This window comes from Schistocerca serialis, chromosome 9 (assembly GCF_023864345.2).
Source record: "Schistocerca serialis cubense isolate TAMUIC-IGC-003099 chromosome 9, iqSchSeri2.2, whole genome shotgun sequence".
In the NCBI taxonomy this organism is placed as follows: domain Eukaryota; kingdom Metazoa; phylum Arthropoda; class Insecta; order Orthoptera; family Acrididae; genus Schistocerca; species Schistocerca serialis.
The window spans coordinates 263,798,345-263,822,723 of NC_064646.1; the positions used below are offsets into that span (position 1 = coordinate 263,798,345).

Below are 24,379 nucleotides of genomic sequence, written 5' to 3' on the forward strand. Positions count from 1 at the left end.
CCATCCTCCCAACAGTCATCTCTTTCCGTTCTTATGCACTGTTATACGGTTGCATCCTAGAACATTGCTCAGGTGATTGGTGAACGTATACAGAGAAAACCTACACAGTCATAAATTTGTTTGGCTCAGGAAAGAGGGTTGCGGGCCCATTGGAAATCCCGAACTGACAGACGCTTGAACAAGGAACCCAACAATCCCACGGAAGCTTACTTTCAAAGTTTCAGGAACCAGTACTAAGCTAGGAATTTAAAAAAGCACTACAGGCTCGTACATATCGTTCCCCGTTCATCTGCCGGCCGCGGTGGTCTAGCGGTTCTAGGCGCGCAGTCCGGAACCGCGCGACTGCGACGGCCGCAGGTTCGAATCCTGCCTCGGGCATGGATGTGTGTGATGTCCTTAGGTTAGTTAGGTTTAAGTAGTTCTAAGTTCTAGGGGACTGATGACCACAGTAGTGAAGTCCCATAGTGCTCAGAGCCATTTTTGAACCCGTTCATCTCTACACCAACTGCGAGATCGTATCACTTCTCTGTATGGAGAGGAAACGTTCCACAGTGTATTCAAGATGGGTAAGGTCTGCCTGAAGAAAGATCAACTTTTCTGACGCTGACCGTCATAACATAGTGTCGAGATAAATAAATTTTACCTACACCAACAATGCTTCACAGTCCGGTTGGGCCACGCTGGGTATCCACGAGGTCTATGCGCCTTGACATGGTTCGCACGGATCCCCCCTGAAGGAAGTTCGAGTCCTCCCTCGCACATTGGTGTATGTGGTGTCCTTAGCGTAAGTAAGTTTCAATTAGATTAAGTAGTGTGTAAGCCTAGGGACCGATGACCTCAGCAGTTTGGTCCCTAGGAACTTACCACCAAATTAACAGTCTGTTTGCAGGCCGGTTAGAGTGGCCGAGCGGTTCTGGGCGCTACAGTCTGGAATCGCGCGACTGCGACGGCCGCAGGTTCGAATCCTGCCTTGGGCATGGATGTATGTGATGCCCTTAGGTTAGTTAGGTTTAAGTAGTTCTAAGTTTTAGGGTACTGATGACCTCAGAAGTTAAGTCCCATAGCGCTCAGAGCCATCTGTTTGCAGTCCAGTCAGCGAGCAAGCATACTGTGCATAAAAATAGAACCAACATCTCGGAGAAACACCAGAAACCACCCTATCAATCATTTGTATCGTATCTCCATCCACGATTTAAAAATTTCACCCTCAACTTTCTTGATCACGAACATTTCAATAACGTTTGATATGTACGAATACTATTCAACATATCATGGTATGATTGTATAACTGCCTGGAGAACCCTTTGTAATAACGTAGCTGCAGCTTAATCCCCACAGATCAGTCGGCTAATAAAGCTGTACAGCCACGTCTCACGTTTTACTACCATACTCAAACTTTCAGTCTGCCATTTCCCGTCTATCAAAGTTCTCCTCCCTCTAGTAGAAAATAATACTGAATATACGTCATTGCAAACAAGTCGTTGGTCGTCAGTTCCGGCCCAGACATTCGCGAGCAGACACACTGCTGAACGTTAACCGCTTGGAGCGTCGCCGTATCCGCTTGAAGCGTCGGATTCTGGCAGAGATCTGAGAGCAACCGTCTCGAGTCGCTCATGTGTAGGCAGCCTTTCTGCCCTCTGTCCCTTTACAAGAACGGGCCATCTTCCGAGAAATGGGAATGAATAATTCAACGGCCCCACACCGTGTAGCGCTTCAACCAAAGGACGCCGTTTGTTTGGTTTCCTCTATTGGCTGTGCACCCAGTGACACCGGCTTCTGCAGCCCCCGAGCTGATGCAACATTGATTGAGGTCTCAAACGCCGGCAAGATGCACCACGCTGTAGTTTCATGTAGCCTCCTAAAGCCAAGGTGGTGAAACAGGATCTGGATGTTTCCTAGCCAACTCCCGTCCACAATAGACATGTACCTTTGCTGCTATTGTAAGATAAGTGTCATTGTGCTTTAAGAAACAATCGTGAAATTACGAAGCTTTTCACTTACATCCATCCTCTCCAAGCTGTCTTATTGTGCGTGGCGGAGGGTACTTTCTATACCAAGGACACTGATCCCCTTCCTGTTCCACTCGCACGAACGATGAAGGGGAAGAACTGAAGGAGACAGCGGGAGAAATTGTTAACTCAGCAGAGCGTATTTTGGTTTACTGTGTATTATATATTTAGTCAAATTCAAAGCTTTTTTTGTGTCTTCTGACTGGTATGATGCGGCCCGCTACGAATTCCTCTTCTGAGCCAACCTCTTCATCACAGAGTACCACTTGCAACCTACGTCCTCAATTACTTCATGGATGTATTCCGCTGTCCGTCTTCCTCTACAGTTTTTGTCCTCTACGGCTCCTCCTCCTAGTACTATGAAAACCATTTTTTTCCCTTCAGTGTTTTCCACACATTTTGTTTCCTCTCCAGTTCTGCGCAGAACCTCCTCATTATCTACTTTATCAGTCCACCTATTGTTCTACATACGTCTGTAGCACCATATCTCAAATGCTTCGATTCTCTTATGTTCCGGTTTTCCCACAGTCCATGTTTCACTACCATACAGTGTTATGCTCCAAACGTACATTCACAGAAATTTTTTCCTCAAATTAAGGCTCATGTTTGATACTAGTAGACTTCTCTTGGTCAGGAATAACCTCTTTACCAGTGATAGTCTACTTTTGAAGTCCTCCTTGCTCCGTCCGTCATTGATTATTTTGCTGCCTAGGTAGTAGAATTCCTTAACTTTATATACTTCTTGATGTTAAGTTTCTCGCTGTTCTTCAGTGTACAGAAAGATTACATTTTAATCCGAGCAATTCGTCCTTGGTAATCCATTCTTATTATTCCCTCTTGCGTCTTGAACGTATTGTATATCGCCCGTCTCTCCCGATAGCTTACCCCTACTTTCTCAGAATATCGAACATCTTGCGCCATTTTATATTCTCGAACGCTTTTTTCAGGTCGACAGATTCTATAAACCTATTTAGTTTTTCTTTAGGTTTGCTTCCGTTATCAACCGCAACGTCATTATTACCTCTCTGGTGCATTTACCTGTCGTAACGGCAAACTGGTCGTCATCTAGCATACACTTAATATTCTTTTCCATTTTTCTGTATATTATTCTTGTCAGCAACTTGAATGTGTGAGCTGTTAAGCTGATTGTACGATACCTAGGTCTACACCACACTCCGCCAGCCACCTAACGGTGTGTGGCCGAGATTACCACTATCTGATCCCTCCAACCCTATTCCACTCGCGAATAGTGCGTGGGAAGAATGCTTGTCGGTAAGCCTCTGCATTGGCTCTAATTTCTCGAATTTTCTCCTCGTGGTCAGCACGCGAAGTGTATGTGGGGGGAGGGGGGGGGGGGAAGTAATATGTTGTATGACTCCTCCTGAAAAGTGCTGTCCCGAAATTTCAAAAGCAAGTCTCTCCGTGATGCACAACGCCTCTTGTAACGTCTGCCAATGGAGTTTGTTTAGCATCTCGGTAACGCTCTCTCGCCAGCTAAAGGATTCTGTGATGAAACACGCCGCTCTTCGTTGGCTCTTCTATACTACCTGACACAGATCCCAGATAGATGAACAATACTCAAGAATCGGGCGAACAAGCGCCTTATAAGCCACTTCTTTCGTGAATGAGTTACAGTTACTTAAGATTCTTCCGATGAATCTGATTCCAGTGTCTGCTTTTCCCACTATCTGTTTTATATGGTCATTCCACTTAAGGTCTCTCTCGATAGTTACGTCTAGATGTTTTACGGCAGACGCTGTCTCCAGCTGTTTGTCATCAAATTCTCATACTTGTCAGCTCTTGCAGTTTTCGGAATTGTGTTACGAAAGTCAAATGGCATGTCGCCAGAATCATACATTCTACACATGAATGTAAATAGTCATTTTGTTGCCAAACCCCCAATGATTTTAGAAATTCTGACGGAATTTTGTCTATCCCTTTTGCCTTTCTTTGATCTTAAGTCCTCCAAAGCTCTTTAAATTCTGATTCTAATACAGGATCCCGTCTCCCTTCTAAATAGACACCTTTTCTTCTTCTATCACATCAGACAAATCTTCCCCATCGTAGATGCCTTCAGTGTGCTATTTCTGCCTATCCGCTCTCTCCTCTGCGTTTAATAGTGGAATACCCTTCGCTTCTAATTTCACCGAAGGTTGTTTTGACTTCCCTATATGCTGAGACAGTCCTTCCGACAGTCAGTTCTTTTCCGATCACATTTTTCGTGCAGCCGTTTCATCTTAGCTTCCCTGGACTTCCTACTTATTTCATTTGTCAAAAACTTGTATTACTGTATTCCTAAATTTGACTGAATATATTTGTACTTTCTTCTTTCATCGATCAACTGAAGTACTTCTGTTGTTACCCATGGTTTCTTCGCTTTTACCTTCTTTATACCTATGTTTTTCTTTCCAACTTTCGTGATGGTCCTTTTCAGAGATGTCTATTCCTCTTCGACTGTACTGCCTACTGAGAGATTCTTTATTTTTGTATCTAGCCTGAGAGAACTTCAAGCGTATTTCGTCATTCCTTAGTACTTTCGTATCCCACTTCTTTGCGTATCGATTCTTCCTGACTAATCTCTTAAACTTCAGCCTATTCTTCATCAGTACTACATTGTGACCTCAGTCTATGTCTGCTCCTGGGTACGCCTTACAATCCAGTATCTCATTTCCGAATCAGTGTCTGGCCATGATGTAATCTAACTGACATCTTTCCGTTGTAAGTAGGCTGTTTAGGTTTTCTTATTGGTAACGTCACGTAGCACTCTGTATGAAAACCACTGGCTGTGCTGTGTGCAGTCTGTGGCTAGTTTGCATTGTTGTCTGCCATTGTAGTGTTGGGCTGTTGGCTGTTAACAGCGCGTAGCGTTGCGCAGTTGGAGGTGAGCCGCCAGCAGTGGTGGATGTGAGGAGAGAGATGGCGGAGTTTTGAAATTTGTAAGACTGGATGTCATGAACTGCTATATATATTATGACTATTAAGGTAAATACGTTGTTTGCTATTAAAATCTTTCATTTGCTAACTATGCTATCAGTAGTTAGTGCCTTCCGTAGTTTGAATCTTTTATTTAGCTGGCAGTAGTGGCGCTCGCTGTATTGCAGTAGTTCGAGTAACGAAGATTTTTGTGAGGTAAGTGATTTGTGAAAGGCATAGGTTAATGTGAGTCAGGGCCATTCTTTTGTAGGGATTATTGAAAGTCAGATTGCGTTGCGCTAAAAAATATTGTGTGTCAGTAATTTTTCAAAGGGGACGTTTCACCGTACCACCAGGACTTTTCCAAGTATACCTCCTCCTCTTGTGATTCTTGAACACAGTATTCACTATTACTAACTGAAATTTATTCCAGTACTCAATTATTCTTTCTCCTCTCTCATTTCTACTACCAAACCCCTATTTTCCTTTAACCTTTTCTTCTACTCCTTCCCCTACAACTGCATTCCAGTCCCCCATGACTATTAAATTTTCATCTCCCTTTAGTGCACTATTACCCTTTCAATATCATCATATACTTTCTCTATTTCTTCATCTTCAGCTCGCGACGTCGGCATGTCTGCCTGGACTATCGTGTCGGTGTTGTGTTGGTGTCGATTCTGATAAGAAACATCCTGTCACTGAACTGTTCACAGTAACACACTCTCTGCCCTACCTTCCTACCCATAACGAATCCTACTCCCGTTATACCATTTTCTGCTGCTGCTGTTGTCACTTCACTGACCCCTAGTGTATCTAGATTGAGCCTTTGCGTTTCCCTTTTCAGATTTTCTGGTTTCCCTACCACGTTCAAGATTTTGACATTCCACGCCCCGACTCGTAGAACGTTATCGTTCCGTTGATTATACAATCTTTTTCTCATGGTAACCTCCTCCTTTTTCGTGATTATCATTCATGACCCGAATAAATGAAGAAAAAGTACAGTAATAACTTCCAGGTATTGTAATATCCGTTTTATGTATATTTTAAGGTTACATTATTTATTTATATATTAAGTATACATGGCAAATTCATATAGTAGAACCAAAAAAATAACTGTACTGCATTGCTTGAATAAAATAAGACATTGCAATAATAAAGGACAAATTAAAAAAATAATAGTTTATTAGACAACTTAGTCTTGTTAGCGCAGGTGATACGAAATGAAACATCGCTTTGGATGGCGTCCTACATTGCATTTTACACAGTGACATTTTGTGCATTTACATCGTCCACACCTTCTTTGCGTGCTCTGCTCATCAATCATGTGTCCAGCATTATCAGATCTTACGTCTTCTTGCACCTGTGACAAATCTTGGCCTCACACCTCTTGATTTTCCAATGTTGTGTGAAGTCAGAATTGAAAGCGCAATACGTCTGGTAAATTCCAGTAATCTTTCATTGTTATTTAGCTCCAGGTGTATGATCCACATATTCACATCTCACAACAGCACCATTTAGGCAGAATCTGACCATTGGCCATTACCTTTTTTTTTCTTATTCGAATGCGGTATAGACTTCGCAGATTGGAAAAAAAAGATCTACCCCTCCCATGTGGCGATTATATTCCTGTACAAGGGAAGGTTGTGGTATGGAAACCTTCTTTCTTGATTCTCTGTTCCACCTGAAGCATGTACTTTCAGCTAATACACCTTCATCCAGTACATTTGTCCTCAGAGTCACTTGACTACTGTCGTTCCATCTTACAAGTGTGATAGAATTCTCTGTATCTTTTCCAAGCGGTCATTTCTCAGGGTTCCTATGCATTTGAATTCATTTGAAATAAGAGATTCAAGGAGGGGCAAAGAGTTAAAGTAATTATCAATGTACTCTGTGCTGTTTTGAGGGATGTAGTCCACACAGAGCTTTTCAACTACAGAATATCCCAGTGGCTTATGGGGATCTCTTTGACTTGCTCCAACATATGGCTCAAATTTGATGAGATATCCGTTAGATGTAGCTAAACACCACCATTTGAAACCATAGCGAATTGCTTTGCCTCTTATAAACTGTTTCATAAAGTGGTGGCCATAATAAGGTTCCATGCCCTCATCCAAGGAGAAGTTTGACCCTAGAGGCTATATGATGTCTTGAAATTTCTTATCCAGATGGGAAATTAATGGTCGAACCTTATAAACTTTATCTTCTTTTTCAATGCTGCCATTATCATTGAACTGGAAGAATCTATGAATTTTGTCAAAAGTATTTTTGAAAATAGAAGTCGAAACAAGGGCATTGTTTGTGTCAGGTCTGGTCTCCCAGTACATACGTCTATGCTAGACCTTACAGTATCCAGATAACAGCAAAATAGAGATGTATTTGTAAATGTCATCATGACTTATTTTTGTCCCTTTTGAGCAGAATATGTTACTATATCTCTCGTCAGAATCTCAATCAAATCAGCATCAAAAACTTAACGAAAGAGATCTGTTGGAGTCGAGTTTGAAGTGCGGAGATGTTCTATTATATCAGGTGTAGGATCACGAGGTACCTCACATATTTGGGAAGAGTCTAGTCTGTTTTCTATCCAGTGTCTTTGTTTTCCTAACTCGGGACCGCGATCGTAATTTGGAACAGCGGGGATTTTCCTCTTGAGTGGATAAAGGTGTAACATTTTCAACAAGGCTGTCAGTATTTACTTATCTCATCCCTGCAGTTTCTCCCAGAACCTTCTTCCCTAAACCAGAAACAGTGGCGGTTTATTTGAAATAAATCTGAGCAACTGCGAGAAAATAGCCCCTTACTGCCCACCGTATTATATTTCACACGTAAAGATGTAATCCAGCACCACAACAACAAAAATTAAGTATTATTTTCCAATTTGTGCTTATATATTGCAGTTTAGTATTGAAATTACTAATCCGTAATAATGTGACCGAGTCCGCACATCATAATTTTATTATTACTTAAAGCCTGTCCGCCTCGATAGCTGAGTGGTCAGCGTGACGGAATACCACGCTAAAGGGCCCGGGTTCGATTCCCGGCTGGGTCGGAGAGTTTCTGCGCTCGGGGACTGGCTGTTGTGTTGTCTTCATCATCATTTCATTCCCATCGACACGCAAGTCGCCGCAGTGGCGTCAACTCGAAAGATTTGCAACAGAAGATCGGTCTACCCTATGGGAGGCCCTAGCCACACGACTTGCTTGATTACTTAAAGCCTGTCTATGACGAGAAGCAGCAGAGTCAATAGCACTGGAACAAATGCTTTCCAACCAGGAAATAAACAATCCTGATCTCCAATGCTACTGTTAGTTTCAACTACGGACTTTTAAACTAACAATTAAAACATAAAAGGAATATTTCAGTTGATTATATATTTACTAAGATTGTATCTGTTCTTTCGGACATGTCCGAAAGAACAGATACCATCTTAGTAAATATATAGTTAAGGCTCACCGGCCACTTGACTATTTTCTTCTTCTGAGCGAATGCACAAACAGTGCCCGAACTCTTCCGGGAATCGGCAACGCGCCGCGGGTAATGAGTATAATGGGCGGGGGCACTACGAATGTAGTGTGGGACAATACGTTGAGAATGTGGGTTTCGCGGGAGGCGTGCCAGAGATGAATCCCTGCAGTCACGCTATCCTCTGTGTCCTCGGTGGCTCAGATGGATAGAGCGTTTGCCATGTAAGCAGGAGATCCCGGGTTCGAGTCCCGGTCGGGGCACACATTTTCATCTGTCCCCGTTGACGTATGTCAACGCCTGTAAGCAGCTAAGGGTGTTCATTCATTGAAATTTCAGTTGATGACAAAGACCTTGTGAAAACAGATATGCCTGAGAAAAGCAAGCGTGTGATAAATCATACGATGGGAAATAATGGATTAAGTTGCTTTCTTCGCCGATTCTGCGGAGAACCTCCTATTTATTATCTTATCAGGCCACCAAATTTTCAAAATTCTTCTGTAATACCACATATCAGTTTTTTCTATCCTTTTCTGTTCCGGGTGTCCCACTGTCCACGAATCACTAACATATAATTCTGTGCTCCGAACGTACATTCTCAGAAATGTCTTCTTCAAATTAAGGTCTGTGTTTGATACCAGTAAATTTCTCTTGGCCAAGAATGTCATCTTTGCCTGTGCTAGTCTGTCTTCTGTGTCCTCCTTTCTTCGTCCGTTACAGGTTATTTTGTTTACAAGGGAGCAGAATTTCTTAACTTCGTCCACCTCGTGATAACGAATTTTGATGTTAGGTTTCTCGCTATTCTCATTTCTGGTACGTCTCGTTTCGTCGTCTTCTTCCTGTTTATTCTCAGTCCATATTCTATACTCATTAGACTGTTCATTCTGTTCAGCAGATCCTGTTATTCTTATTCACTTTTACTGAGGATTGCGACGTCATCAGCGTACCTTATGATTGTACAGTAGGAGTGAAAGACTACGTCCCTGTTTTACACATTTTTACGAGGGTAATCCCAAAAGTAAGGTATCCTATTTTTATAAGTACACAGACCTGTTCATTTCTACAATGGTTTACATCAGTTTACAGCTTGAACATTTAGCTATTTTTCGACATAATCACCATTTCTCTCGATGCATTTTTGTAGACGCTGTGGCAGTTTTTGTATGCCCATGTCATACCAGCTCGCCGCCATGCTGTTCAGAAAGTTATGACCCTCTTCTTTCACCTCGTCGTCGGAGCTGAATCGCTTTCTGGCCAAATGTTCTTTTAACCTAGGGAACAGGTGATAGTCACTGGTCGCCAAGTCAGGACTATAGGGTGTGTGGGTGATTATGTTCCACTGAAACTGTTGCAGGAGAGCAACGGTTTGCCGAGCGATGTGTGAGCGAGTATTGTCATGGAAAATGTGTACGCCCTTGCTGTCAACATTCCTCTTCTCCGGTTCTGAATTGCCCGTTTGAGTTTCTTCAGAGTCTCACAGCACCTTCCAGCGTTAGTTGTGGTCCGAGTGGGCATAAAGTCGACCAACAATACCCCTTTCCGATCCCAAAAAACGGTTGTCATGACTTTTCCGGCAGACTGTGTTTGTTTGAATTTCCGCGGATTTGGCGAAGAAGGATGCCGCCACTGGCGTGATTGTTGGTTGGTTGGTTTTTGAGGGAAGAGACCAAACAGCGAGGTCATCGGTCTCATCGGATTAGGGAAGGAAGTCGGCCGCGCCCTTCCAGAGGAACCATCCCGGCATTTGCCTGGAGCGATTTAGGGAAATCACGGAAAACCCAAATCAGGATGGCCGGACGCGGGATTGAACCGTCGTCCTCCCGAATGCGAGTCCAGTGTGCTAAGGCGTGATTGTTGCTTGGTCTCAGGTGTAAAGTGGTATGTCCAGGTTTCATCACAAGTGACAATTGAATCCAGAAAGTTGTCCTGTTCGGCTGCAAGGCGGTGAAGAAATGCGCGAGAAGCATCAACAAGAACCAACGTGCAGAGATCATACAGGGTGATCCGCCGATCTCCACGCATGCTTTGCTTAACCTTCAACGCTGTCTCCTCAGAAACTGACGGTCTCCCGCTCCTTTGTTCGTCGTGAATCTCGGTTCGACTGGCTGCAAACTATCTACACCACTTACGAACATTTTTGACATCCATGCACAACTCACCATACACGTCCGTCAGTTGGCGATGGATTTCAATCGGCGCAGTGCCCTTTGCGTTCAAAAACCGAATAACTGCGCGCAATTCGCACTTGGCGGTAACATCCAACGGGACCTCCATTCTCAACGGCTGCCAAGCCAAGACAGCGCCTCAGCGCGGCGTGCACATGTTTACACACAGCGCGTGAAGCACTCTTCGTAACAGTGTGACCAACTGCCACACAAACAGAGTTCTGTACTTATAAAAAAATAGGAGACCTAACTTTTGGGATTACCCTCGTCGTTGCCGGCCGCGGTGGTCTCGCGGTTGAGGCGCTCAGTCCGGAACCGCGCGACTGCTACGGTCGCAGGTTCGAATCCTGCCTCGGGCATGGATGTGTGTGATGTCCTTAGGTTAGTTAGGTTTAAGTAGTTCTAAGTTCTAGGGGACTGATGACCACAGCTGTTAAGTCCCATAGTGCTCAGAGCCATTACCCTCGTCATTCGAGCTCTCCGTTCTTCCACTCTTATTATACCGTCTTGGCTCTTGTGCGTATTGAATGTCACCAGTCTTTCCCTTTAGCTTATGCCAATTTTCCTCAGAATTTCGAAAACCTTGTACCATTTTACATTCTCCAACGCTTTTTATAAATCGACGTATCCAATGAACGTGTCTTGATTTTTCTTCAGTCTTGTTTCTATTATCAACCACAACGTCGAATTGTCTCTCTGGTGCCTTTACCGTCACCAAATCCAAACTGATCGTTTCTTTCCCTTTCTCCTGTGTATTATCCTTGTCAACAGCTTGAGTTCATGACGTGTTGAGCTAACTCTGCGTTAGCTCTTGCACTTATCTGCCGCTGCTGTCTTCGGAACTGTGTGGATGATGTTTTTCCTTACTTCTGATGGCATGTCGGCAGTCTCATACATTCTATACACCAACTTGAATAGTCGTTCGCTTTCCACGTCCCACCAATGATGTTACAAATTCCAATGGAAAGTTGTCTATCCCCTGTGCTATATTTGATATCATATCTTCCAGAGACCTTTTAAATTCTGACTCTAATACCGGATCCCATATGTCTTCAATACTGACACCAGTTTCTCCTTCTATCACGTCATAGGACAAGTCTTCCCTCTTACAGAGGTCTTCGAACTACTGTTTACACCTATCCGCTCTCTCCTCTGCTTTTAACAGTGAAATTTCCATTTCACTTTTAGTGTTATTACCATTGCATTTAATTTCACAGAAGGTTGTTTTGACTTTTCTTTTTCGATTTCTTCACGTCTTTCCTACAGCTATTTCGTTCTGGCTGCCCTGCTTTTGTTATTTATTTCGTTCCTAAGGGGTTCATATTACTGTTTTCCTACCTTACTCTGAACTTTTTGTACTTCCTTCTTTCTTCGATCAGTAAAAGTATGTCTTCTGTGACCCAAGGTTTCTTTGCAATTACCTCCCTAGAAACTACGTTTGACGGTCCAACATCTATGATGGGCCTTTCTAGCGGTATCTACTCCTCTTCAACTGAACTGCCTGTTGTGATACTCCTTACTGCAGTATCCACATTCTTAGCGAACTTCAAACGCATCTCATCATTCCTCAGTACTTCAGTATCCCATTTCCTCCCTCCCACACTGATTCTTTCGGATGATTCTGTTAAACTTCAGTCTAGTATTTAACATCACTAAATTATGACTTGAGTCTATATCTGCTCCGGGGTACGCCTTAGAATCCTATATCTGTTTTCGAAATCTCTCACTATGATGTAAGCCAGCTGGAATCTTTCCGTGTTTTCTGTATGATGTTTAAGCTACTCTCGACGGAAATCTGTGTCATCGACACAAGAATTTCTTCTCATCGTTAGGTACTTAACGAGCCAACACGAGGTGTTATAATCTCAGACAGGCCAGTGGTAGCAGTACAGGCAATATGAGTGTCTTATCACAAAAATCCTTCATACGGAAACTGCACTTCCAAAGAAACTACCACGTAAACAACCCGCGATTTATGCGTTATACTGTAAGTTCAGCTTGGTTGTTTCACTTCATGTCGTTCTTAATTGTCAGTCTACATGTACATCTACACCTACGTCTATATACATACTCCGCGATGCACCCTACGATGCACGGAGGAGGGTACCCGGTACCACTTCTAGTAATTTCCTTTCCTGTTCCACTCGCAAACAGAGTGAAGTAGATATTTAAACGCTTTCACCGGGGAAATAGCGGATACAAGCGGCTTTCACTTCCTTATGCGCATAACTTTGCATTTTGTTATGTTTAAAGAGGACTACACAGTCCCTGCAGAGACTGTATCAGATCTTTTACTCGTGCTCTTAAATGTTACAAAAATGTTCCAGTGAGAACAACTTTGTGCCGAAGCACTTTACTGAAACATTCTTGGAGAGAAGCCTGTGCTAATTTGTGTGGTTTCTATTGATTCTGAAAAAAAATTATGACAGTGTGCCAAAGCCAACGATACGGTAAGCGCCTGTACAAACACGCCTGATTTTGCCATCCTCTCAGGTACGATACCCATCATTGGCAAGTGGACACCTGTGGCAAATGCACGGGCCTATAGCGGTGAAATATTAGACATCTCTAAAAGAGCACACTAGTAGCTTTGGACACGACGTCAGAGAGCGGACGAACGCTGAAATCCTAACGAGGTGTGTGTTTTTTTTTTTTTTTAATAATATCGATTCATGTGATATGACGTTTAGAAAAAGATACGTGACAGGCAAAAATGTTACAGCCACGTATGTTCAAGTAGTGGTCTTGGCTAGTGTTATAGACTGGGGTGGTTGGCTATTGCCAGACGCTGGGGTGGAGAAAAACTACTATCTGATTAAAACTGTCCGATCACCTATTAGCGGACATTTCCTTTGTGACAGATTGAACTCTCTTGGGGACAGTTTTAGTGAGTTGCCTGAATGTCTCTGGAGGAATGGCAGCCCATTTTCCTCAAGAGCTGAAACCAGAGAAGATAGCCATGTTGACAATGGGGTCGCGACCGAAGTCGATGTTCTAATTCATCCCGATGGTGTTCCTTGGGTACAAGTCGGGATGATGGAAAAAGCAGTCAATTACAGGAATGTTATTGCTACCTAACATTGCCTCAACATGCTGATTTACACTGAAGCGCCAAAGAAAGTGGTATAGGCACGCGTATTCAAATACAGATATATGTAAACAGGCAGTATATGGCGCTACGGTTGGAAACGCCTATATAAGACAACTGTCTGGCGCACTTGTTAGATCGGTTACTGCTGATGCAATGGCAGGTTATCAAGAGTCAAGTGAGTTTGAACGTGATGTTATAGTCGGCGCACGAGCGATGGGACACAACATCTCCGAGGTGGCGGTGAAGTGAGACTTTTCCCGTGCGACCATTTCACGAGCGTACCGTGAATGTCAGGAATCCGGTAAAACATCAATTCTCCGACATGACTGCGGCTGGAAAAGGATCCCGCAAGAACGAGACCAACGACGACTGAAGAGAATCGTTCAACCCTTCCGTAAATTGCTGCAGCTTTCAAGTGCTGGGCCATGAGCAAGTGTTAGCGTGCGAAACATTCAACCAAACATCATCGATATGGGCTTCACGAGCCGAAGGCCCACTCGTGTACCCTTGATGACTGCACGACACAAAGCTTTACGCCTCGCCTGGGCCCGTCAACGCCGACACTGAACTGTTGATGATTGGAAACATGTTGCCTGGTCGGACGAGTCTCACTTCATATTGTATCGAGCTGATGGACGTGTACGGTTATGGAGACAACCGCACGAATACGTGGACCCTGTATGTCAGCGAGGGTCTGTTCAAGCTGGTGGAGGCTCTGTAATGGTATGGGGCTTGTGCAGTTGGAGCGATATGGGATCCCCGATACGTCTAGATACGCCTCTGACAGGTGACACATAGGTAAGCATTCTGTCTGATCACCTACATCCATTCAAGTCCATTGCACATTTCGACGGACTTGGGCAATTCCAGCAAGACAATGCGACGCCGCACATGTCCAGAATTGCTACAGAATGGTTCCAGGAATTCTCTTCTGAGTGTAAGCACGTCCGCAGGCCACCAAACTCCCCAGACATGAACATTATTGAACATATCTGAGATGTCTTGGAACGTGCAGTCCAGAAGAGATCTCCACCTACTCTTACGGATTTATGAACAGCCCTAGAGGATTCATGGTCTCAGTTCTCTCCAACACTACTTCAGACATTAGTCGAGTCCATGCTGCGTCGTGTTGCGACACTTCTGCGGAGGCCGTACACGATATAATTCAGATGTACCAGCTTCTTTAGCTCTTCAGTGTATGACAGAATGCACTGTCATGCTGATACGAATAGCATCTTCTCCGAACTCTCTACTGTACGAAATACACAGTGCTGTAAAATGTCTTCATGTCTTTCCGCATTGAGCGTTTGATTATTCTTATTAAGGGGATGATATCATAACCAAGAAAAATAGACCAGTGCCGTAATCCAGTGTGCTCCATGTTTCACTGTTGGCATTACACATGTTGGTAATAAGGTTCTCCATGCATTCATCAGTGACAAAGCCTTTCATCAGATTGTTGTAGGACCGTAGGATATAGCGTACATGGGCGTGGCCGTGAGACGCGCAGAGTGGAGGAGACAGGAGCAGGTGCGTTGGGGGTGGCGCCACGTGGCGGCGCTCCGCCCCCGCTGCTTGGCAGTCCGTGGGCGGCGCGCGTCTAATGGAGGCGGCGCGTTAGTATGCGCGTCGCGACGCCGGCCGGCGCCAGTGGTCACTGCGCGCTGTGGCCTGTGTCCTGTGTCTGTGTCCGTGCCGTGCTGCCGACTGTAGCGTGCGGCCTGGCCACGCGCTTCGGATTTGCCGAGCCGTCCGCTCCACGCCTCGCCACAGAAAGCGGGGGCGCTGTGAAAGCGAAGCCGCGCGCCGGCTAACTCACTCAGCCCGCCGCAGCTGGCCTCGCCACCGCTCTGTGTGGATTCGAGTGGTGTCCTCCCTGTAAACCCAGGCGAGTCCACTAACCCACTACCTCGATGACACTTCCTCTGTCAATAGTGTGTTGCCCAGACCCTCTCAGCAGACAACGTCCGTGACCAACTGGTTATTGGCGCAAGTAACTTCTGTATGAATGGAAAGTAAGTCGAATTAAACCAGATGATGCTGAGACATCAATAAGTAATGCAACACATTTTTTTCTCGGTGAATTTCGGTTTAAAAAATGCGGAATTTGTTGTGGGGCATAGTGGAATATTCCTGCTTCAGCCCCTGCAGTTTCATGAAATTCCAATAGGTGACGCCGCTATACGTCGCCTTCAAAATGACATCTGTGATGCAAGTGCGTTCCAAGTACAGAGCTGCTGTTGAGTTCCTTTAGACGGAAAACCGGAGCATCACAGACATTACTAGCAGCTTGCAGTATGTCTGCGGAAACCTGGCAATAAACAAAAGCACGGTGAGTCGTTGGGTGAGGCGTACGTTACCACTGCAACAAGGTCGCGCAGACCTCCCGCGAGTCGGCCAACCGCAACAGCTGTGACTCCTGCAGTGTCGGAACGTGCGAACACTCTCATTTGAAGTGACTGACACATAACGATCAAACATCTCGCTGCACAACTGGACATCTCTGTTGGTAGTTTTCGCGCTCCACTATTCTTTCTGTACACTGGTTTACTTTGGTTACTTGTGTGTTGCGAACGAGTGAGATTAATTATTATTATACTGGAACTGGCTTCTTATTAAATGAATAGTTTTGTTACTGTAACTCAGTAGAATACACAACATATCCATCTCTGCTACAACTACCGTAAGAATGTTCTGAAATTATTTCTGTTATCGAAAATAATGAAGTTACCGTATGCAATGCTTAAAGAACCTCAAACCTTGCAGTGGATTTTTCGTCAACATTATTGATCAGTGCCACGGCTAACACTAGAGCATGAGACTATTATTATTTTTCTATAACTTTGACCAGTCCATAATTTTTGCTTAGCAAGATTTCCTTTCGAAACATGAAAGTATGTTAACTTTGACACAGTTAAAGTTTACAATGTTAGCAGCCCGCATCCGCCTGTGAAACACAACGCAAAATCTGCTGCTTAGTACTCCGATCTCGAACTGCTGTCAGAAATAGTTTTCACTTCACTTTTTAGCTGACCGCTTATTGCGGTATGATTGCCCTTATAATCAGATTTGAACCTGCCGTGGCAGCGGCTCGTTCCGCCGTGTCGCAGCTCTGCACCACGGACACTACTTAAAAAGCTGAAAATGTCTTAAATAAATGGGTAAAATACCGGGCAAGCTTTCTAATAATAACATGCGAGTTCTCATTAAATAACTATATTTAAAACTCGAATAATCATAAGTTCACACACCTTTCTTTATAATCAGCGCCTAATGGCGTCCTGCTCACAATCTTGACAAATGAAAGCTATCTATGCGTTAAACATAGCGTCACAGGTTCCTCCTCTCTACGTGACTCCAAGAAGACGACAACGACATTATTATTCTTACACTACTATTTATACAATGGCTGACTGTCATGAAATCTTTGAGTTTTTCTTTATTAATTCATTTCTGTGGCAGTTTCAGAACTCGCCGACACATATATTATTTCACAAATCCACTACTTAGTCCTTTACAAATAGAAAATATAACATAATTGCCTCTGTTCTATTATTATTCAGAGCCCACAGACGTAATCAGTAATTGCACAGTTACAAAGCATGTTTTACGAGGATACGTTATGTAGTCCTGCCATCAGGTGAGGAAATCGGAAATCAAAGGTGGTCCACCCCCACCCCCCAGTCACAATCCAGTCTTGCAACTGTTCTTGCCTCATTCAGCACACAAGATGTTTCGCGGGTAAATGCTGACCACAGACCACACATGCCGCAGAGAATTTGCTCCAACCAATTTTTTATTTTCCCGTCGACAATTTTCCATTGCGGAGGGACTTTCCTCAAGGTTTTATATCTGTATAAACCTAAATACCCTACGCCCCTATACATGAACCAGTTTTGCACACACTATTTCAAGATGTTATCGTTATGAAAGAAAATAGTTTTGAAAATTACTTTCACGATTGATTCTGCTAACTTAATTACACAGAAATATCATTTACATACCTCGTGAATCAAAGAACGTTGTAACATAATTATTGCATTATGCATAAGAAAGAACTACGTGAATTAGGTACAGTTGATGTATTACATAAGTGTCGCAAGCGGCGAGGGAAGGAATGTGTGGAGAATACTGACAAGAAGAAGGAATAGGATGTGTTGCGATGTCAGAAACAACTTTCGAGGTACTAAAGGAATCTGCAGAGAGTAAAAAGTGTAGAAGAAGACAGAGATTGGAATAAACATAAAAATAGTTAAGATGCCAGGTGTAAGTGTTACTCTGAGAAGAAGAGGTTGGCCAGCCAGAAGAAAAAGACGAATAAAAAATCTCCAACTCAGCGAATTGTGCGACTCTGTATGACAGATGGACACCTATTCCCTGACCCCGCAGTCTTGTCTCTGTACGGAGGTATTCAACTTGCCTGATCTCAGCGAAAGCGGAAACTATCAAATTAAAATTTATTTGTGCAAGCGACTCGAGAGATGACGAAAAACATGGAAACGCAATCCTTTCAGCTATTCTAACAGTAAATGTTTCATGGTTGGAGAGAATCCCATGTCTGTCTAGGAAACTCCCAGAGCACTACTCGAAACGTTTTTTTATTATTATTTTCTCACCTGTTATTTAACTTTTAACATCACCTGCTGTAATCGAAAATGAGCGGAAACGTCAGTCGTTCGCAAAATAACACGGAAACATTGTTCCAGAAACGAGGAAGCGCAAAACAACGACGAGTATTTAAAAAAAAAATGGAACGACACGGACTAGCGGGATCTTGCGCCCTGGGCGAGCACACGACACGGCCGCGAGCGTGATTGGCGCTCGACCGCCATGTCGGGGATTTACCGGCCGTTCGCGCTACGCCTCGGGGATCCCCCTCGGCGGGCACGAACGAAGCTCGCACTCCCTGGAGGACAGCGCGCTACAGCGATTGTTGGGGCTAACAGGTAGCGGCGGCCCGTGTTCGGCGCCGCTCCGCCACGGGCCTACCCTGCCGAGCGCGCCGCCGTATTTTAATGTACGGTCCGCTCCCAGGGCTGCTATTAGCAATAACAGACATGTAGCCGCCGCAGCCTCGTCTGCATGCGCAAAACAATAAAAAAAAGAAGAAGCGTATGACAATAAAAGTTGCGTTTATTTGGCGACAACTCTTTTATCCGCCGTGTAAAAGCGGCCGGAACGCGTCTCCCTTGACGACGCTGTTTTCCATTTATTCGGACGGCAGAGATTCTGTGTTGTTTATTTACCCCAAACCACCGCGACCTGGCAGCGGATGCTTCCCTCTCGGGGTGCTACTCACACAACACATATACACCCACGCGCGCACACACACACACGAACACAAACATTCGTGCATCCCGCTACATGAAGAAGTATCTGTCAAAACTAATGTCCGCTAGAAAATAATGTCTGTCACAGGAGTATATATTATCCACAGAGGGGCAAAAAAAAAAAAAAAATGTCGGTCGTATATTCTTGTCCACGTGTGAATGCGAGGTCGCGTTATTTCCCCTTGCGCAAGGACTTTTCGCTGTCCGTCTCTGACCGGCTATCTGATGCATAACATTTTTAATGATTAAGGGCGCGTGTCTGAGAGCATACATCACTCAATTAGAGCGACAGTTGTCAAGTATTTCTGACGGATTCTCTCTGGCTCTCCAGACGATTTGTTTGCTTCTTTTGTTGTTTCCTGACTGCAGATCACTAGAGGGAAATGTAATATATTCAAATTCTGCATAGCTTATGCATGAAAGGTTCGAAACACCATCTGCTTATGTAGTACTTCTTATTAAATTTCTGATTATCTTAAGTGGGCCACTCGCAATGAATAAATACTTCTGTATCATTTGGGGGCGTCACCGAATGCTTCTTTTACAACTGATCTTGTCATTGTTCTCATGTATTTCTTCTATTAATAAAAAAGATACTGCCTCTGAAAGCAAATGTTTTTCATTGTACTGAACTATGATCGATTTAGAAGCTTCTAACCTCATCATAACATGTTTCAGATACATATATAGAGCACAAAAAATCATCGTATACAAAATTTTAGAGCATGTGGAGGAGGCAAAAAGAAAAACTTTTTTATGTGGAGAAAATGTCACAGGTGCCACGGTTCCATGATAGGGAAGGGTCCATGAAGGTTTTGGCGCTAGCGATAGTCACAGACTGTGTTCAGAATATGTAATGAATATTGTTTTAGAAACGTTGCTGATCTATGGATTTCTTTACGGGTGGAGATGAAGCATTTGGTGTACGAGACACCGGTAAACAATCCAGGAGCGATTTGCTCTGTTGACCGAAGCTGCATCCATTATTCGTGAAATACATGCTGGTTATGGCCGTCTTAGACAGTTACTAGCAAACAGGTGCCATTTGTGTATTACTGTAAACGGATGCCATTTTTAAAACATTTGAACGGGAAATGATTCAGACAACACTATAGCTGGGGGATCAAACGCTATTCCGCCCATCTGCTCTGAATGGCCGCCCCTAACTTCTGGTTATTAGCGTCGATGGTTGTCGACACACTGTTTGGGTTTCGTTGTTTCGTTTACATAAGACCACGTCAGGCTTTTTTGGGGTGGTAAAGTCTCGTTAGAAGAATTGAGAGACTATTTGCATTTACAATCACGAACATTATTAGACCAACAGCCAACTGCTTCACATCGAAAATATTAATCCACGTGACCAGGAAAGAATGGGGCATAAGTTTCTATGTTTGATGAACTCGGAGATAAGGCACAATGTTTTGGATCGTGCCCATGTCTGGTACAGCATATGTCCAGAGCAGGTACTCAACTAAGTGACGGACTGATAAATATATCAGGAAATTCCGGTCCGTGTAATGCACCACGTTCTGTTACACACTAAAACTAGCGAATAGTTTACTGTGCATTTTAATGAGGACATGTCGCTTCCGTTTATAAAAAGAATAAAAGAAAGAATGTACAGTATAGCAGACTATTTTTCGGCCGTCTGTCCCATATTTCAAGGTGCAACGTTATTACACTCCCTTGCTAAATCAGCAAGGGACATTAAAAAAGCTCACTGGTGTAAAAGAGAGTTTGCTTTATTCACACACGTAGAACAGCAAACGTTGCATACAGATGTGGTGGTCGATTCAGTTTTTCTAGATTTCTGAAAGGTGTTGGATACTGTACCACATTCCCGTCTGACAATCAATTTGAGATCAAACTCAAAGAAGCTTCAACTGACAGAAAGCACTGTGCTTTACTAAGCTCTGAGTGATCAACAGAACGAAAAAATCTGATGTGACAGTGAGTAGCCAAACTGGGTCTTTTGTCAGGAAGGGTTGCTGGCTGAGGCTCAAAGATGGTCCACGCATTACGTCACCTATTCGTAATACATGGTCCAGTCACGTTAACATGCCCACCGCCTATTTTTGGCGTCAGTGGGCAATAACCACTGACAAACGATAGGTGGGACCACTAACAGTGGAGCGTATTTAAAGCGTGTCGGCGGGTGCTCGGGAGTGGCGGGGAAGGGCTGTCGGATAAACAGTGCAGTCGTTGTCGTAACGTGGAAACCGAGCGATTTATCTGACATCCAAAAGGGCATCGTGACTGGCTTTCGGGACAATGATGGAAGCTTTTCCAAAACCGCTAAGTTTACAAACTGTTCGCCCTCCGCCGTGGTCAAAGTATACTGAGCATAGCAAAATAGCGCCATCCAAAAATGGGCCCGTGCCTGTATATGGCTGCAGAGATGTGTACGGGCGAAAAGACTTGCAACCTCGTGAAGTCTATCATTGTTAAGAAGGAGATGGCGATCTTAACATGATTTACTAAACAAAAATTTTTCTAACAAGGGAAATTCTCTATCGCAACCCCCCCCCCTCTCTTTCTCTCTCTCTCTCTCTCAGAGGGGGTGGGGGGGGGGGGTTGCGATGGAGAATTTCCCTTGTTAGAAAAATTTTTGTTTAATAAATCATGTTAAGATCGCCCTCTCTCTCTCTCTCTCTCTCTCTCTCTCTCTCTCTCTCAGATTTAGTGGTAAGATGGTCCAGTGGATATCCCGTGAAAACTGAAGACAGATCAAGTATGAAAACTGGAAGAACGTGTACTGAGCTGTGTAAAAAGAAGCAAAGTAGAAACAGTCAACGGTCCACGCCTAACAAGTGCAATATTGAGCATTAATTAACAAGCCATATACAGGCACGGCCCCATTTTTGGATGCCATCTCCTTCTTAACAATGATAGACTTCACGAGGTTGCAAGTCTTTTCGCCCGTACACATCTCTGCAGCCATCTGGTGAGCAAGATGTATGAGGCAGGCGAAATACCCTCAAACTTCAAGAAGAATATAATAATTCCAATCCCAAAGAAATCAGGTGTCCGTCCGGTCACTGAAATGTTTGTACTCTTTCTGAAGTCTTGGCGGTTGTCACAATATACAGTACATTGCTTATAGAGTATGAGTCATGTGGTAAGGACCCGGTACTCTCGCAAGTAAACGTGATGAATAGTGAGAGCAGGTGGGGTACCACATTAGTGTATTCATCTCTTGGTCTCCCTCTACGATTTTTACCCTCCACGCTGCCCTCCAATGCTAAATTTGTGATCCCTCGATGCCTCAGAACATGTCCTACCAACCGAACCCTTCTTCTAGTCTAGTTGTGCCACAAACTCCTCTTCCTATTCAATACCTCCTCATTAGTTATGTGATCTACCCACATAATCTTCAGCATTCTTCTGTAGCACCACATTTCGAAAGCTTCTATTCTCTTCTTGTCCAAACTATTTATCGTCCACGTTTCACTTCCATACATGGCTACACTCCATACAAATACTTTCAGAAACGACTTCCAGACACTTAAATCTATACTCGATGTCAACAAATTTCTCTTCTTCAAAAACGCTTTTCTTGCCATTCCCAGTCTACATTTTATATCCTCTCTACTTCGACCAACATCAGTTATTTTGCTCCCCAAATAACAAAACTCCTTTACTACTTTAAGTGTCTCATTTCCTAATCTAATTCCCTCAGCATCACCCGACTTAATTCGACTGCATTCCATTATCCTCGTTTTGCTCTTGTTGTTGATCATCGTATATCCTCCTTTCAAGACACTGTCGATTCCGTTCAACTGCTCTCCCAAGTCCTTTGCTGTCTCTGACAGAATTACAATGTCATCGGCGAATCTCAAAGTTTTTAATTCTTCTCCATGGATTTTAATACCTATTCACTGCTTCCCTTTCATGTCCTCGACTCTTGTAACTGCCATCTGGTTTCTGTACAAATTGTAAATAGCCTTTCGCTCCCTGTATTTTACCCCTGCCACCTTTAGAATTTGAAAGCGAGTATTCCAGTCAACATTGTCAAAAGCTTTCTCTAAGTCTATAAATGCTAGAAACGTAGGTTTGCCTTTCCTTAATCTTTCTTCTAAGATAAGTCATAAGGTCAGTATTGCCTCACGTGTTCCAATATTTCTACGGAATCCAAACTGATCTTCCCCAAGGTCGGCTTCTACTAGTTTTTCCATTCGTCTGTAAGGAATTCGCGTTAGTATTTTGCAGCCGCGACTAATTAAGCTGATAGTTCGGTAATTTTCACATCTGTCAACACCTGATTTCTTTGGGATTGGAATTATTATATTCTTCTTGAAGACTGAGGGTATTTCGCCTGTCTCGTACATCTTGCTCACCAGATGGTAGAGTTTTGTCAGGACTGGCTCTCCCAAGGCCGTCAGTAGTTCTAATGGAATGTTGTCTACTCCCGGTGCCTTGTTTCGACTCAGGTCTTTCAGTGCTCTGTCAAACTCTTCACGCAGTATTGTATCTCCCATTTCGTCTTCATCTACATTCTCTTCCATTTCCAGAATATTGTCCTGAAGTACGTCGCCCTTGTATAGACCCTCTATATACTCCTTCCACCTTTCTGCTTTCCCTTCTTTGCTTAGAACTTGGTTTCCATCTGAGCTCTTGATATTCATACAAATGGTTCTCTTTTCTCCAAAGGTCTCTTTAATTTTCCTGTAGGCAGTATCTATCTTACCCCTAGTGAGATAAGCCTCTACATCCTTATATTTGTCCTCTATCCATCCCCGCTTAGCCATTTGGCACTTCCTGTCGATCTCATTTTTGAGACGTTTGTACTCCTTTTGCCTGCTTCATTTACTGCATTTTTATATTTTCTCCTTTCATCAATTAAATTCAGTATCTCTTCTGTTATCCAAGGATTTCTACTAGCCCTCGTCTTTTTACCTACTTGATCCTCTGCTCCCTTCACTACTTCATCCCTCAGAGCTACCCATTCTTCTTCTACTGTATTTCTTTGCCCCATTCCCGTCAATTGTTCCCTTATGCTCTCCCTGAAACTCTGTACAACCTCTGGTTTAATCAGTTTTTCAATGTACCATCTCCTTAAATTCCCACCTTTTTACAGTTTCCTCAGTTTAATTGTGGTCAGAGTCCACATTTGCCCCTGGAAATGTCTTAAAATTTAATACCTGGTTCCTAAATCTCTGTCTTACCATTATGTAATCTATCTGATACCTTCTAGTATCTCCAGGATTCTTCCAGGTATACAACCTTCTTTCATGATTCTTGAACCAAGTGTTAGCTATGATTAAGTTATGCTCTGTGCAAAATTCTACCAGATGGCTTCCTCTTTCATTTCTTTCCCCAATCCATATTCACCTATTATGTTTCCTTCTCTCCCTTTTCCTACTCTTGAATTCCAGTCACCCATGACTATTTAAATTTTCGTCTCCCTTC

The 24,379-nt window shown here is 43.6% G+C and overlaps 1 non-coding gene across 1 annotated transcript; it reads left to right on the forward strand.

Moving 5' to 3' along the window:
* The first annotated feature begins 8,573 nt into the window (after positions 1 to 8,573).
* On the forward strand, positions 8,574 to 8,647 carry Trnat-ugu (transfer RNA threonine (anticodon UGU)). Its single transcript has one exon. It is a non-coding gene; the product is annotated as a tRNA-Thr (tRNA).
* Positions 8,648 to 24,379: the final 15,732 nt, after the last annotated feature.